This window comes from Oncorhynchus kisutch, linkage group LG17 (genome assembly GCF_002021735.2).
Source record: "Oncorhynchus kisutch isolate 150728-3 linkage group LG17, Okis_V2, whole genome shotgun sequence".
In the NCBI taxonomy this organism is placed as follows: domain Eukaryota; kingdom Metazoa; phylum Chordata; class Actinopteri; order Salmoniformes; family Salmonidae; genus Oncorhynchus; species Oncorhynchus kisutch.
Genome location: NC_034190.2, coordinates 86,442,038 through 86,458,625, shown reverse-complemented (window position 1 = coordinate 86,458,625; position 16,588 = coordinate 86,442,038).

Genomic DNA, 16,588 nt, shown 5'->3' with positions numbered 1-16,588 from the left:
TGGGCGGCAGGTAGCCTAGTGGTTAGAGTGTAGGGACGGCAGGTAGCCTAGTGGTTAGAGCGTTGGGCGGCAGGTAGCCTAGTGGTTAGAGTGTAGGGGCGGCAGGTAGCCTAGTGGTTAGAGTGTAGGGGCGGCAGGTAGCCTAGTGGTTAGAGTGTAGGGGCGGCAGGTAGCCTAGTGGTTAGAGTGTAGGGGCGGCAGGTAGCCTAGTGGTTAGAGTGTAGAGGTGGCAGGTAACATAGTGGTTAGAGTGTAGAGGGGGCAGGTAGCCTAGTGGTTAGAGTGTAGGGGCGGTAGGTAACCTAGTGGTTAGAGGTTAGAGGAGGCAGGTAGCCTAGTGGTTAGAGGGTAGAGGAGGCAGGTAGCCTAGTGGTTAGAGTGTAGGGGCGGTAGGTAACCTAGTGGTTAGAGTGTAGGGGCGGTAGGTAACCTAGTGGTTAGAGTGTAGGGGCGGTAGGTAACCTAGTGGTTAGAGTGTAGGGGCGGCAGGTAACCTAGTGGTTAGAGTGTAGGGGCGGTAGGTAACCTAGTGGTTAGAGTGTAGGGGCGGTAGGTAACCTAGTGGTTAGAGTGTAGGGGCGGTAGGTAACCTAGTGGTTAGAGTGTAGAGGCGGCAGGTAGCCTAGTGGTTAGACTGTAGGGGCGGCAGGTAGCCTAGTGGTTAGAGTGTAGGGGCGGTAGGTAACCTAGTGGTTAGAGTGTAGGGGAGGCAGGTAGCCTAGTGGTTAGAGTGTAGAGGCGGTAGGTAACCTAGTGGTTAGAGTGTAGGGGCGGTAGGTAACCTAGTGGTTAGAGTGTAGGGGCGGTAGGTAACCTAATCAAATCAAATCAAATGTATTTATATAGCCCTTCGTACATCAGCTGATATCTCAAAGTGCTGTACAGAAACCCAGCCTAAACCCCAAACAGCAAGCAATGCAGGTGTAGAAGCACGGTGGCTAGGAAAAACTCCCTAGAAAGGCCAATACCTAGGAAGAAACCTAGAGAGGAACCAGGCTATGTGGGGTGGCCAGTCCTCTTCTGGCTGTGCCGGGTGGAGATTATAACAGAACATGGCCAAGATGTTCAAATGTTCATAAATGACCAGCATGGTCGAATAATAATAAGGCAGATCAGTTGAAACTGGAGCAGCAGCACAGTCAGGTGGAAGTTGAAACTGGAGCAGCAGCATGGCCAGGTGGACTGGGGACAGCAAGGAGTCATCATGTCAGGTAGTCCTGGGGCATGGTCCTAGGGCTCAGGTCAGTTGAAACTGGAACAGCAGCATGGCCAGGTGGACTGGGGACAGCAAGGAGTCATCATGTCAGGTAGTCCTGGGGCATGGTCCTAGGGCTCAGGTCCTCCGAGAGAGAGAAAGAAAGAGAGAAGGAGAGAATTAGAGAACGCACACATAGATTCACACAGGACACTGAATAGGACAGGAGAAGTACTCCAGATATAACAAACTGACCCCAGCCCCCCGACACATAAACTACTGCAGCATAAATACTGGAGGCTGAGACAGGAGGGGTCAGGAGACACTGTGGCCCCATCCGAGGACACCCCCGGACAGGGCCAAACAGGAAGGATATATATATCTAACCTAGTGGTTAGAGTGTAGGGGCGGCAGGTAGCCTAGTGGTTAGAGTGTAGGGGCGGCAGGTAGCCTAGTGGTTAGAGTGTAGGGGCGGTAGGTAACCTAGTGGTTAGAGTGTAGGGGCGGCAGGTAGCCTAGTGGTTAGAGTGTATGGGCGGTAGGTAACCTAGTGGTTAGAGTGTAGGGGCGGCAGGTAGCCTAGTGGTTAGAGTGTAGGGACGGCAGGTAACCTAGTGGTTAGAGTGTAGAGGCGGCAGGTAACCTAGTGGTTAGAGTGTAGAGGCGGCAGGTAGCCTAGTGGTTAGAGTGTGGAGGCAGCAGGTAGCCTAGTGGTTAGAGTGTAGAGGCGGCAGGTAGCCTAGTGGTTCGAGTGTAGAGGAGGCAGGTAACCTAGTGGTTAGAGTGTAGGGGCAGCAGGTAGCCTGCCTGAACAAGGCAGTTAACCCACTGTTCCCCAGTAGGGCGTCATTGTAAATAAGAATTTGTTGTTGACTGACTTGCCTAGTTAAAATAAAGGTCAAATAAAATATAGATACATAATAGAAGCAGATACCAATCGGATCCAATCACATGGGATAATATTCCATCACCAAATGCCCAATTATGTTTAACAGAGAGGCTGTGATGGAGACAGTGAGAGGAGGCTAGGACTGTAGACAGTCTCTTAGCAGTCAGAGGAGACTAGGACTGTAGACTGTCTCTTAGCAGTGAGAAGAGGCTAGGCCTGTAGACAGTCTAGGCAGTCAGAGGAGACTAGGACTGTAGACAGTCTCTCAGCAGTGAGAGGAGGCTAGGACTGTAGACTGTCTCTTAGCAGTGAGAGGAGACTAGGACTGTAGACTGTCTCTTAGCAGTGAGAAGAGGCTAGGCCTGTAGACAGTCTAGGCAGTCAGAGGAGACTAGGACTGTAGACAGTCTCTTAGCAGTGAGAGGAGACTAGGACTGTAGACAGTCTCTTAGCAGTGAGAGGAGACTAGGACTGTAGACAGTCTCTAGGCAGTGAGAGGAGACTAGGACTGTAGACAGTCTCTCAGCAGTGAGAGGAGACTAGGACTGTAGTCTCTTAGCAGTGAGAGGAGACTAGGACTGTAGACAGTCTCGCAGCAGTGAGAGGAGACTAGGACTGTAGACAGTCTCTAGGCAGTGAGAGGAGACTAGGACTGTAGACAGTCTCTTAGCAGTGAGAGGAGACTAGGACTGTAGACAGTCTCTCAGCAGTCAGAGGAGACTAGGACTGTAGACAGTCTCTAGGCAGTGAGAGGAGACTAGGACTGTAGACAGTCTCTTAGCAGTGAGAGGAGGCTAGGACTGGTCTATGATGAATACAACAGGTGTAGTAGACCTTACAGTGAAATGCTGAATACAACAGGTGTAGTAGACCTTACAGTGAAATGCTGAATACAACAGGTGTAGTAGACCTTACAGTGAAATGCTGAATACAACAGGTGTAGTAGACCTCACAGTGAAATGCTGAATACAACAGGTGTAGTAGTCCTCACAGTGAAATGCTGAATACAACAGGTGTAGTAGACCTCACAGTGAAATGCTGAATACAACAGGTGTAGTAGACCTCACAGTGAAATGCTGAATACAACAGGTGTAGTAGACCTCACAGTGAAATGCTGAATACAACAGGTGTAGTAGACCTCACAGTGAAATGCTGAATACAACAGGTGTAGAAGTGAAATGCTGAATACAACAGGTGTAAAAGTGAAATGCTGAATACAACAGGTGTAGAAGTGAAATGCTGAATACAACAGGTGTAGAAGTGAAATGCTGAATACAACAGGTGTAGTAGTGAAATGCTTACTTACGAGCCCCTAACCGATAATAAGGATAAGAGATAATAGTAACAAGTAATTAAAGAGGAGCAGTAAAAAAGTACAATATATACAGGGGGGTGTGGAGGCTATATACAGGGTATTACGGTACAGAGTCAATGTGGAGGCTATATACAGGGTATTACGGTACAGAGTCAATGTGGAGGCTATATACAGGGTATTACGGTACAGAGTCAATGTGGAGGCTATATACAGGGTATTACGGTACAGAGTCAATGTGGAGGCTATATACAGGGTATTACGGTACAGAGTCAATGTGGAGGCTATATACAGGGTATTACGGTACAGAGTCAATGTGGAGGCTATATACATGGTATTACGGTACAGAGTCAATGTGGAGGCTATATACAGGGTATTACGGTACAGAGTCAATGTGGAGGCTATATACAGGGTATTACGGTACAGAGTCAATGTGGAGGCTATATACAGGGTGTTACGGTACAGAGTCAATGTGGAGGCTATATACAGGGTATTACGGTACAGAGTCAATGTGGAGGCTATATACAGGGTATTACGGTACAGAGTCAATGTGGAGGCTATATACAGGGTATTACGGTACAGAGTCAATGTGGAGGCTATATACAGGGGGTACCAGTACAGAGTCAATGTGGAGGCTATATACATGGTATTACGGTACAGAGTCAATGTGGAGGCTATATACATGGTATTACGGTACAGAGTCAATGTGGAGGCTATATACAGGGGGGTACCAGTACAGAGTCAATGTGGAGGCTATATACATGGTATTACGGTACAGAGTCAATGTGGAGGCTATATACAGGGGGTACCGGTACAGAGTCAATGTGGAGGCTATATACAGGGGGTACCGGTACAGAGTCAATGTGGAGGCTATATACAGGGTATTACGGTACAGAGTCAATGTGGAGGCTATATACAGGGTATTACGGTACAGAGTCAATGTGGAGGCTATATACATGGTATTACGGTACAGAGTCAATGTGGAGGCTATATACAGGGTATTACGGTACAGAGTCAATGTGGAGGCTATATACAGGGTATTACGGTACAGAGTCAATGTGGAGGCTATATACAGGGTATTACGGTACAGAGTCAATGTGGAGGCTATATACAGGGTATTACGGTACAGAGTCAATGTGGAGGCTATATACATGGTATTACGGTACAGAGTCAATGTGGAGGCTATATACAGGGTATTACGGTACAGAGTCAATGTGGAGGCTATATACAGGGTATTACGGTACAGAGTCAATGTGGAGGCTATATACAGGGTATTACGGTACAGAGTCAATGTGGAGGCTATATACAGGGTATTACGGTACAGAGTCAATGTGGAGGCTATATACAGGGTATTACGGTACAGAGTCAATGTGGAGGCTATATACAGGGTATTACGGTACAGAGTCAATGTGGAGGCTATATACAGGGGGTACTGGTACAGAGTCGATGTGGAGGCTATATACAGGGGGTACTGGTACAGAGTCAATGTGGAGGCTATATACAGGGTATTACGGTACAGAGTCAATGTGGAGGCTATATACAGGGTATTACGGTACAGAGTCAATGTGGAGGCTATATACAGGGTATTACGGTACAGAGTCAATGTGGAGGCTATATACAGGGTATTACGGTACAGAGTCAATGTGGAGGCTATATACAGGGTATTACGGTACAGAGTCAATGTGGAGGCTATATACAGGGGGTACTGGTACAGAGTCGATGTGGAGGCTATATACAGGGGGTACTGGTACAGAGTCAATGTGGAGGCTATATACAGGGTATTACGGTACAGAGTCAATGTGGAGGCTATATACAGGGTATTACGGTACAGAGTCAATGTGGAGGCTATATACAGGGTATTACGGTACAGAGTCAATGTGGAGGCTATATACAGGGTATTACGGTACAGAGTCAATGTGGAGGCTATATACAGGGGGTACCGGAACAGAGTCAGTGTGGAGGCTATATACAGGGTATTACGGTACAGAGTCAATGTGGAGGCTATATACAGGGGGTACCGGTACAGAGTCAATGTGGATGCTATATACAGGGGGTACCGGTACAGAGTCAATGTGGAGGCTATATACAGGGTATTACGGTACAGAGTCAATGTGGAGGCTATATACAGGGTATTACGGTACAGAGTCAATGTGGAGGCTATATACAGGGGGGTACCAGTACAGAGTCAATGTGGAGGCTATATACATGGTATTACGGTACAGAGTCAATGTGGAGGCTATATACATGGTATTACGGTACAGAGTCAATGTGGAGGCTATATACAGGGGGTACCAGTACAGAGTCAATGTGGAGGCTATATACATGGTATTACGGTACAGAGTCAATGTGGAGGCTATATACAGGGGGTACCGGTACAGAGTCAATGTGGAGGCTATATACAGGGGGTACCGGTACAGAGTCAATGTGGAGGCTATATACAGGGTATTACGGTACAGAGTCAATGTGGAGGCTATATACAGGGTATTACGGTACAGAGTCAATGTGGAGGCTATATACATGGTATTACGGTACAGAGTCAATGTGGAGGCTATATACAGGGTATTACGGTACAGAGTCAATGTGGAGGCTATATACAGGGTATTACGGTACAGAGTCAATGTGGAGGCTATATACAGGGTATTACGGTACAGAGTCAATGTGGAGGCTATATACAGGGTATTACGGTACAGAGTCAATGTGGAGGCTATATACAGGGTATTACGGTACAGAGTCAATGTGGAGGCTATATACAGGGGGGTACCGGTACAGAGTCAATGTGGAGACTATATACAGGGTATTACGGTACAGAGTCAATGTGGAGGCTATATACAGGGTATTACGGTACAGAGTCAATGTGGAGGCTATATACATGGTATTACGGTACAGAGTCAATGTGGAGGCTATATACAGGGTATTACGGTACAGAGTCAATGTGGAGGCTATATACAGGGTATTACGGTACAGAGTCAATGTGGAGGCTATATACAGGGTATTACGGTACAGAGTCAATGTGGAGGCTATATACAGGGTATTACGGTACAGAGTCAATGTGGAGGCTATATACAGGGTATTACGGTACAGAGTCAATGTGGAGGCTATATACATGGTATTACGGTACAGAGTCAATGTGGAGGCTATATACAGGGTATTACGGTACAGAGTCAATGTGGAGGCTATATACAGGGTATTACGGTACAGAGTCAATGTGGAGGCTATATACATGGTATTACGGTACAGAGTCAATGTGGAGGCTATATACAGGGTATTACGGTACAGAGTCAATGTGGAGGCTATATACAGGGTATTACGGTACAGAGTCAATGTGGAGGCTATATACAGGGTATTACGGTACAGAGTCAATGTGGAGGCTATATACAGGGTATTACGGTACAGAGTCAATGTGGAGGCTATATACAGGGTATTACGGTACAGAGTCAATGTGGAGGCTATATACAGGGTATTACGGTACAGAGTCAATGTGGAGGCTATATACAGGGGGTACTGGTACAGAGTCGATGTGGAGGCTATATACAGGGGGTACCGGTACAGAGTCAATGTGGAGGCTATATACAGGGTATTACGGTACAGAGTCAATGTGGAGGCTATATACAGGGTATTACGGTACAGAGTCAACGTGGAGGCTATATACAGGGGGTACCAGTACAGAGTCAATGTGGAGGCTATATACATGGTATTACGGTACAGAGTCAATGTGGAGGCTATATACATGGTATTACGGTACAGAGTCAATGTGGAGGCTATATACAGGGGGTACCAGTACAGAGTCAATGTGGAGGCTATATACATGGTATTACGGTACAGAGTCAATGTGGAGGCTATATACAGGGGGTACCGGTACAGAGTCAATGTGGAGGCTATATACAGGGGGTACCGGTACAGAGTCAATGTGGAGGCTATATACAGGGTATTACGGTACAGAGTCAATGTGGAGGCTATATACAGGGTATTACGGTACAGAGTCAATGTGGAGGCTATATACATGGTATTACGGTACAGAGTCAATGTGGAGGCTATATACAGGGTATTACGGTACAGAGTCAATGTGGAGGCTATATACAGGGTATTACGGTACAGAGTCAATGTGGAGGCTATATACAGGGGGTACCGGTACAGAGTCAATGTGGAGGCTATATACAGGGGGTACCGGTACAGAGTCAATGTGGAGGCTATATACAGGGTATTACGGTACAGAGTCAATGTGGAGGCTATATACAGGGTATTACGGTACAGAGTCAATGTGGAGGCTATATACAGGGGGTACCGGTACAGAGTCAATGTGGAGGCTATATACAGGGGGTACCGGTACAGAGTCAATGTGGAGGCTATATACAGGGTATTACGGTACAGAGTCAATGTGGAGGCTATATACAGGGTATTACGGTACAGAGTCAATGTGGAGGCTATATACATGGTATTACGGTACAGAGTCAATGTGGAGGCTATATACAGGGTATTACGGTACAGAGTCAATGTGGAGGCTATATACAGGGTATTACGGTACAGAGTCAATGTGGAGGCTATATACAGGGTATTACGGTACAGAGTCAATGTGGAGGCTATATACAGGGTATTACGGTACAGAGTCAATGTGGAGGCTATATACAGGGTATTACGGTACAGAGTCAATGTGGAGGCTATATACAGGGGGTACCGGTACAGAGTCAATGTGGAGACTATATACAGGGTATTACGGTACAGAGTCAATGTGGAGGCTATATACAGGGTATTACGGTACAGAGTCAATGTGGAGGCTATATACATGGTATTACAGTACAGAGTCAATGTGGAGGCTATATACAGGGTATTACGGTACAGAGTCAATGTGGAGGCTATATACAGGGTATTACGGTACAGAGTCAATGTGGAGGCTATATACAGGGTATTACGGTACAGAGTCAATGTGGAGGCTATATACAGGGTATTACGGTACAGAGTCAATGTGGAGGCTATATACAGGGTATTACGGTACAGAGTCAATGTGGAGGCTATATACAGGGTATTACGGTACAGAGTCAATGTGGAGGCTATATACAGGGGGGTACTGGTACAGAGTCGATGTGGAGGCTATATACAGGGGGTACTGGTACAGAGTCAATGTGGAGGCTATATACAGGGTATTACGGTACAGAGTCAATGTGGAGGCTATATACAGGGTATTACGGTACAGAGTCAATGTGGAGGCTATATACAGGGTATTACGGTACAGAGTCAATGTGGAGGCTATATACAGGGGGTACTGGTACAGAGTCGATGTGGAGGCTATATACAGGGGGTACTGGTACAGAGTCAATGTGGAGGCTATATACAGGGTATTACGGTACAGAGTCAATGTGGAGGCTATATACAGGGTATTACGGTACAGAGTCAATGTGGAGGCTATATACAGGGTATTACGGTACAGAGTCAATGTGGAGGCTATATACAGGGTATTACGGTACAGAGTCAATGTGGAGGCTATATACAGGGGGTACCGGAACAGAGTCAGTGTGGAGGCTATATACAGGGTATTACGGTACAGAGTCAATGTGGAGGCTATATACAGGGGGTACCGGTACAGAGTCAATGTGGATGCTATATACAGGGGGTACCGGTACAGAGTCAATGTGGAGGCTATATACAGGGTATTACGGTCTAGAGTCTATGTGGAGGCTATATACAGGGTATTACGGTACAGAGTCAATGTGGAGGCTATATACAGGGGGTACCAGTACAGAGTCAATGTGGAGGCTATATACATGGTATTACGGTACAGAGTCAATGTGGAGGCTATATACATGGTATTACGGTACAGAGTCAATGTGGAGGCTATATACAGGGGGTACCAGTACAGAGTCAATGTGGAGGCTATATACATGGTATTACGGTACAGAGTCAATGTGGAGGCTATATACAGGGGGTACCGGTACAGAGTCAATGTGGAGGCTATATACAGGGGTACCGGTACAGAGTCAATGTGGAGGCTATATACAGGGTATTACGGTACAGAGTCAATGTGGAGGCTATATACAGGGTATTACGGTACAGAGTCAATGTGGAGGCTATATACATGGTATTACGGTACAGAGTCAATGTGGAGGCTATATACAGGGTATTACGGTACAGAGTCAATGTGGAGGCTATATACAGGGTATTACGGTACAGAGTCAATGTGGAGGCTATATACAGGGGGTACCGGTACAGAGTCAATGTGGAGGCTATATACAGGGGGTACCGGTACAGAGTCAATGTGGAGGCTATATACAGGGTATTACGGTACAGAGTCAATGTGGAGGCTATATACAGGGTATTACGGTACAGAGTCAATGTGGAGGCTATATACAGGGGGTACCGGTACAGAGTCAATGTGGAGGCTATATACAGGGGGTACCGGTACAGAGTCAATGTGGAGGCTATATACAGGGTATTACGGTACAGAGTCAATGTGGAGGCTATATACATGGTATTACGGTACAGAGTCAATGTGGAGGCTATATACAGGGTATTACGGTACAGAGTCAATGTGGAGGCTATATACAGGGTATTACGGTACAGAGTCAATGTGGAGGCTATATACAGGGTATTACGGTACAGAGTCAATGTGGAGGCTATATACAGGGTATTACGGTACAGAGTCAATGTGGAGGCTATATACAGGGTATTACGGTACAGAGTCAATGTGGAGGCTATATACAGGGGGTACCGGTACAGAGTCAATGTGGAGACTATATACAGGGTATTACGGTACAGAGTCAATGTGGAGGCTATATACAGGGTATTACGGTACAGAGTCAATGTGGAGGCTATATACATGGTATTACAGTACAGAGTCAATGTGGAGGCTATATACAGGGTATTACGGTACAGAGTCAATGTGGAGGCTATATACAGGGTATTACGGTACAGAGTCAATGTGGAGGCTATATACAGGGTATTACGGTACAGAGTCAATGTGGAGGCTATATACAGGGTATTACGGTACAGAGTCAATGTGGAGGCTATATACAGGGTATTACGGTACAGAGTAAATGTGGAGGCTATATACAGGGTATTACGGTACAGAGTCAATGTGGAGGCTATATACAGGGGGTACTGGTACAGAGTCGATGTGGAGGCTATATACAGGGGGTACTGGTACAGAGTCAATGTGGAGGCTATATACAGGGTATTACGGTACAGAGTCAATGTGGAGGCTATATACAGGGTATTACGGTACAGAGTCAATGTGGAGGCTATATACAGGGTATTACGGTACAGAGTCAATGTGGAGGCTATATACAGGGTATTACGGTACAGAGTCAATGTGGAGGCTATATACAGGGGGTACCGGAACAGAGTCAGTGTGGAGGCTATATACAGGGTATTACGGTACAGAGTCAATGTGGAGGCTATATACAGGGGGTACCGGTACAGAGTCAATGTGGATGCTATATACAGGGGGTACCGGTACAGAGTCAATGTGGAGGCTATATACAGGGGGGTGCCGGTACAGAGTCAATGTGGAGGCTATATACAGGGGGTACCGGTACAGTGTCAATGTGTGAGGGAACCAGTTAGTTGAGGTAGTATGTACATGTTACCGATGTGAAATGGCTAGCTAGTTTTCGGGGTGCACGCTAATAGCGTTTCAATCGGTGACGTCACTCGTTCTGAGACCTTGAAGTAGTTGTTCCCCTTGCTCTGCAAGGGCCGTGGCTTTTGTGGCATGATGGGTAACGATGCTTCGAGGGTGACTGTTGTCTATGTGTGCAGAGGGCAATGTGAATAGTCTGGGTAGCCATTTGACTAGATGTTCAGGAGTCTTATGGCTTGGGGGTAGAAGCTGTTTAGAAGCCTCTTGGAACTAGACTTGGCACTCCGGTACCGCTTGTCGTACGGTAGGAGAGAGAACAGTCTATGACATTTTCAGGGCCTTCCTCTGACACCGCCTGGTATAGAGGTCCTGGATGGCAGGAAGCTTTGCCCCGGTGATGTACTGCGCCGTTCGCACTACCCTCTGTAGTGCCTTGCGGTCGGAGGCCAAGCAGTTTCCATACCAAGCAGTGATGGTGCAGCTGTAGAACCTTTTGAGGATCTGAGGACCCATGCCAAATCTTTTCAGTCTCCTGAAGGGGAATAGGTTTTGTCGTGCCCTCTTCACGACTGTCATGGTGTGCTTGGACCGTGATAGTTTGTTGGTAATGTGGACACCAAGGAACTTGAAGCTCTCAACCTGCTCCACTGCAGCCCCGTTGATGAGAATGGGGGCGTGTTCGGTCCTCTTTTTCCTGTAGTCCACAATCATCTCCTTAGTCTTGATTACATTGAGGGAGAGGTTGTTGTCCTGGCACCACACGGCCAGATCCCTGACCTCCTCCCTATAGGCTGTCTCGTCATTGTCGGTGATCAGGCCTACCACTGTTGTGTCGTCAGCAAACGTAATGATGGTATTAGCGTCGTCCCTGGCCGTGCAGTCATGTGTGAACAGAGAGTACAGGAGGGGGCTGAGAACGCACCCCTGAGGGGCCCCTGTGTTGAGGATCAGCATGGCGCATGTGGTGTTACCTACCCTTACCACCTGGGGGCGGCCCGTCAGGAAGTCCAGACTGCATCATCTGTGGATCTGTGGATCTGTTGTGGCGGTTTGCAAATTGGAGTGGGTCTAGGGTTTCTGGGATGATGGTGTGAACCATGACCAGCCTTTCAAAGCACTTCATGGCTACAGACGTGAGTGCTACGGGTCAGTAGTCATTTAGGCAGGTTACCTTTGTGTTTTTGGGCACAGGCACTATGGTGGTCTGCTTAAAACATGTTGATACTACAGACTCGGACAGGGAGAGGTTGAAAATGTCAGTGAAGACACTTGCTAGTTGGTCAGCGCATGCTCACAGTACACGTCCTGGTAATCCGTCTGGCCCTGCGGCCTTGTGAATGCTGACCTGTCTAAAGGTTGCGGAGAGAGTGATCACACAGTCTTCCTGTACAGCTGGTGCTCTCATCCATGTTTCAGTGTTATTTGCCTTGAAGGGAGCAGAGAAGTAGTTTAACTCGTCTGGTAGGTCCAGTAGGCTCGTGTCACTGGGCAGCTTTCGGCTGTGCTTCCCTTTGTAGTGTGTAATGGTTTACAGGCCCTGCCACATCCGACGAGCATCAGAGCTGGTGTAGTACGACTCGATCTTTGCCTGTTTGATGGCTCGTCGGAGGGCATAGCGGGATTTCTTATAAGCTTCCGGGTTAGTGTCCCGCTCCTTAAAAGCGGCAGCTCTAGCCTTTAGCTCAGTGTGGATGCTGCCTGTAATCCAAGGTTTCTGGTTGGGGTATGTACGTACGGTCACTGTGGGGACGACATTATCGATGCACTTATTGATGAAACCAATGACAGATGTGGTGTACTCCTCAATGCCATTGGAGGAATCCCGTAACGTATTCCAGTCTGATAGCAAAACAGTCCTGTAGTTTAGCATCTGCTTCATCTGACCACTTTTTTATTGATCTAGTCACTGGTCCTGCTTTAATTTTTGCTTGTAAGCAGGAATCAGGAGGATGGAATTATGGACAGATTTACCAAATGGAGGGCGGGGGAGAGTTTTGTATGCGTCTCTGTGTGTGGACTGAAGGTGGTCCAGAGTTTTTTTTCCTCTGGTTGCACATTTAACATGTTGATAGAAATTTGGTACAACAGATTTAAGTTTCCCTGCATTAAAGTCCCTGGCTACTCGGAGCACCACCTCTGGGCGTTTTCTTGTTTGCTTATGGCGTAATACAGCTCATTCAATGCTATCTTGGTGCCAGCCTCTGACTGTGGTGGTATGTAAACAGCTACAAAGAATATAGACGAAAACTCTCTAGGTAGATAGTGTGGTCAGCAGCTTATCATGAGAAACTCTAACTCAGGCGAGCAATGGCTTGACACTTTCTTAGATATCGTGTACCAGCTGTTGTTCACAAAAATACATAGTCCGCTGCCCCTTGTCTTACCAGACGCCACTGTTCTATCCTGTCGGTGCAGCGTATAACCAGCCAGATGTATGTTGATATTGTCGTCATTCAGCCACGACTCCTCCTACTCCTCAGAAGGCCCGCCCTCCGGCCTCTCTTTCTCCGCCTCCTCTTCACTCAGATCAACGGGGTCGGGGCCTGTTCCCGAGGGAGCCGTATATCCTCTGCCTCGGGCTCGTCAGAGTCGTGAAAGACACCTGGGGCAGAACACCTGTTCTGCCAGACACATTCTGTTAAAGGAACCTAAAGCACACATATCCATGGGTCGCTCCTCTTTTCAGTTCGCTGCAGCTAGCGACTGGAACGAGCTGCAACACACACTCAAACTGGACAGTTTTTTTCTCAATCTCTTCATTCAAAGACTCAATCATGGACACTCTTACTGACAGTTGTGGCTGCTTTGCGTGATGTATTGTTGTCTCTACCTTCTTGCCCTTTGTGCTGTTGTCTGTGCCCAATAATGTTTGTACCCTGTTTTGTGCTGCTACTATGTTGTGTTGCTACCATGTTGTTGTCATGTTGTGTTGCTACCATGTTGTTGTCATGTTGTGTTGCTACCATGTTGTTGTCATGTTGTGTTGCTACCATGCTGTGTTGTCATGTGTTGCTGCTATGCTATGTTGTCTTAGGTCTCTCTGTATGTCCTGTTGTGTTATCTCTCTTGTTGTGATGTGTGATTCGTCCTATATATATATATATATATATATATATATTTTTTTTTTTTTTTAATCCCAGCTCCCATCATTTTGTCTTTTGGTAGAACGTCATTGTAAATAAGAATTTGTTCTTAACTGACTTGCCTAGTTAAATAAAAAATAAGGAAATTGTAGAAATTGGCTGGGTTAAGCCATTTGTGGCTGTAGTAACTATGACGACCAGCTAGATTGTTGTCTGTATTCTCCTGACTGTTTGTAATGTTTGTATACTCCGTTGCTTACACATAGTTTTTTATTGTAATGTATATTTTGCATTGCTTTAAAGATGCACTATGCAAAAATCACCCCCCTAAAATTATTTAAAAAATATAATAATTTGGCTTATTTTCAGTTTGTGACAAAACAAGCAAATTTAGTGCAGAAAATCATTGTACCATCCAAACCACTTTTTTCCATAACCAAAAATATTATATTGTTAGCTGTTTGAAGCTGATGTACAAAACCCACAGTAAAAGACGCAAAAACTAAACATAAGCAAGGAAAGCATTGAAATAGCTCACATAGAACAGATCGACCGCTTCTTAGACTTGCTTTCAATGAGAACGACATATCTATAACACATTTCTGTGTGAATTTGGTCGAGTCACCCAAAAAGTTACATCAGAGATTTATTTGCTCATTGTTCTATCTGCGGTTACATATCGGATGCTGGTTCCTGATTTTTTGAAAACATCAATTGAAAAGTCACCTGAAACTTGAGAGGAACGGGAGTGTAACAGTATAACTTTAGACCGTCCCCACGCCCATACCCGGGCGCGAACCAGGGACCCTCTGTACACATCAACAACAGTCACCCACGAAGCACCGTTACCCATCGCTCCACAAAAGCGGCAAAGGGGAACCACTACTTCAAGGTCTCAGAGCAAGTGACGTCACCGATTGAAACGCTATTTAGCGCGAACACCGCTAACTAAGCTAGCGTTTCACATCCGTTACAGGAGCAGCAAATGAATGCAGGGCTGAGGCAGATGGCTCGTAGTGAGGACGACTGGCTAATTGTCTGAACTGTGTGTGGTGAGCTTTCTGGTGCCCAGAGCTGCTGAGGCAGATGGCTCGTAGTGAGGACGACTGGCTACTAGTCTGAACTGTGTGTGGTGAGCTTTCTGGTGCCCAGAGCTGCTGAGGCAGATGGCTCGTAGTGAGGACGACTGGCTACTAGTCTGAACTGTGTGTGGTGAGCTTTCTGGTGCCCAGAGCTGCTGAGGCAGATGGCTCGTAGTGAGGACGACTGGCTACTAGTCTGAACTGTGTGTGGTGAGCTTTCTGGTGCCCAGAGCTGCTGAGGCAGATGGCTCGTAGTGAGGACGACTGGCTACTAGTCTGAACTGTGTGTGGTGAGCTTTCTGGTGCCCAGAGCTGCTGAGGCAGATGGGTCGTAGTGAGGACGACTGGCTACTAGTCTGAACTGTGTGTGGTGAGCTTTCTGGTGCCCAGAGCTGCTGAGGCAGATGGCTCGTAGTGAGGACGACTGGCTACTAGTCTGAACTGTGTGTGGTGAGCTTTCTGGTGCCCAGAGCTGCTGAGGCAGATGGGTCGTAGTGAGGACGACTGGCTACTAGTCTGAACTGTGTGTGGTGAGCTTTCTGGTGCCCAGAGCTGCTGAGGCAGATGGCTCGTAGTGAGGACGACTGGCTACTAGTCTGAACTGTGTGTGGTGAGCTGTCTGGTTCCCAGAGCTGCTGAGGCAGATGGCTCGTAGTGAGGACGACTGGCTACTAGTCTGAACTGTGTGTGGTGAGCTTTCTGGTGCCCAGAGCTGCTGAGGTATCACCCAAGTGGGTGCCAAACACTGTGAAGGAGGAGAAGTCCAGAAGCTACATGACTCAGGCTGGTTCCCAGAGTAGCCCTCTACATGACTCAGGCTGGTTCCTAGTGTAGCCCTCTACATGACTCAGACTGGTTCCCAGTGTAGCCCTCTACATGACTCAGGCTGGTTCCCAGTGTAGCCCTCTACATGCCCTCTACATGACTCAGGCTGGTTCATAGTGTAGCCCTCTACATGACTCAGGCTGGTTCCCAGAGTAGCCCTCTACATGACTCAGGCTGATTCCCAGTGTAGCCCTCCACATGACTCAGGCTGGTTCCCAGTGTAGCCCTCTACATGCCCTCTACATGACTCAGGCTGGTTCATAGTGTAGCCCTCTACATGACTCAGGCTGGTTCCCAGAGTAGCCCTCTACATGACTCAGGCTGATTCCCAGTGTAGCCCTCCACATGACTCAGGCTGGTTCCCAGTGTAGCCCTCTACATGATCGTCACCAGACTCTTCTTCATCAACAATCTCCCTGACCACCTTCCTCTGATCAAGCCATGAACTGTCCCTCCATTTTTTGAGGATGAATGCACTCAAAGACTTGGCCTCTATTGGTTGAGCTAGACAACTATAGGCTACTCATGATGTATTGGTTACCTAGACAACTATAGGCTACTCATGATGTATTGGTTACCTAGACAACTATAGGCTACTCATGATGTATTGGTTACCTAGACAACTATAGGCT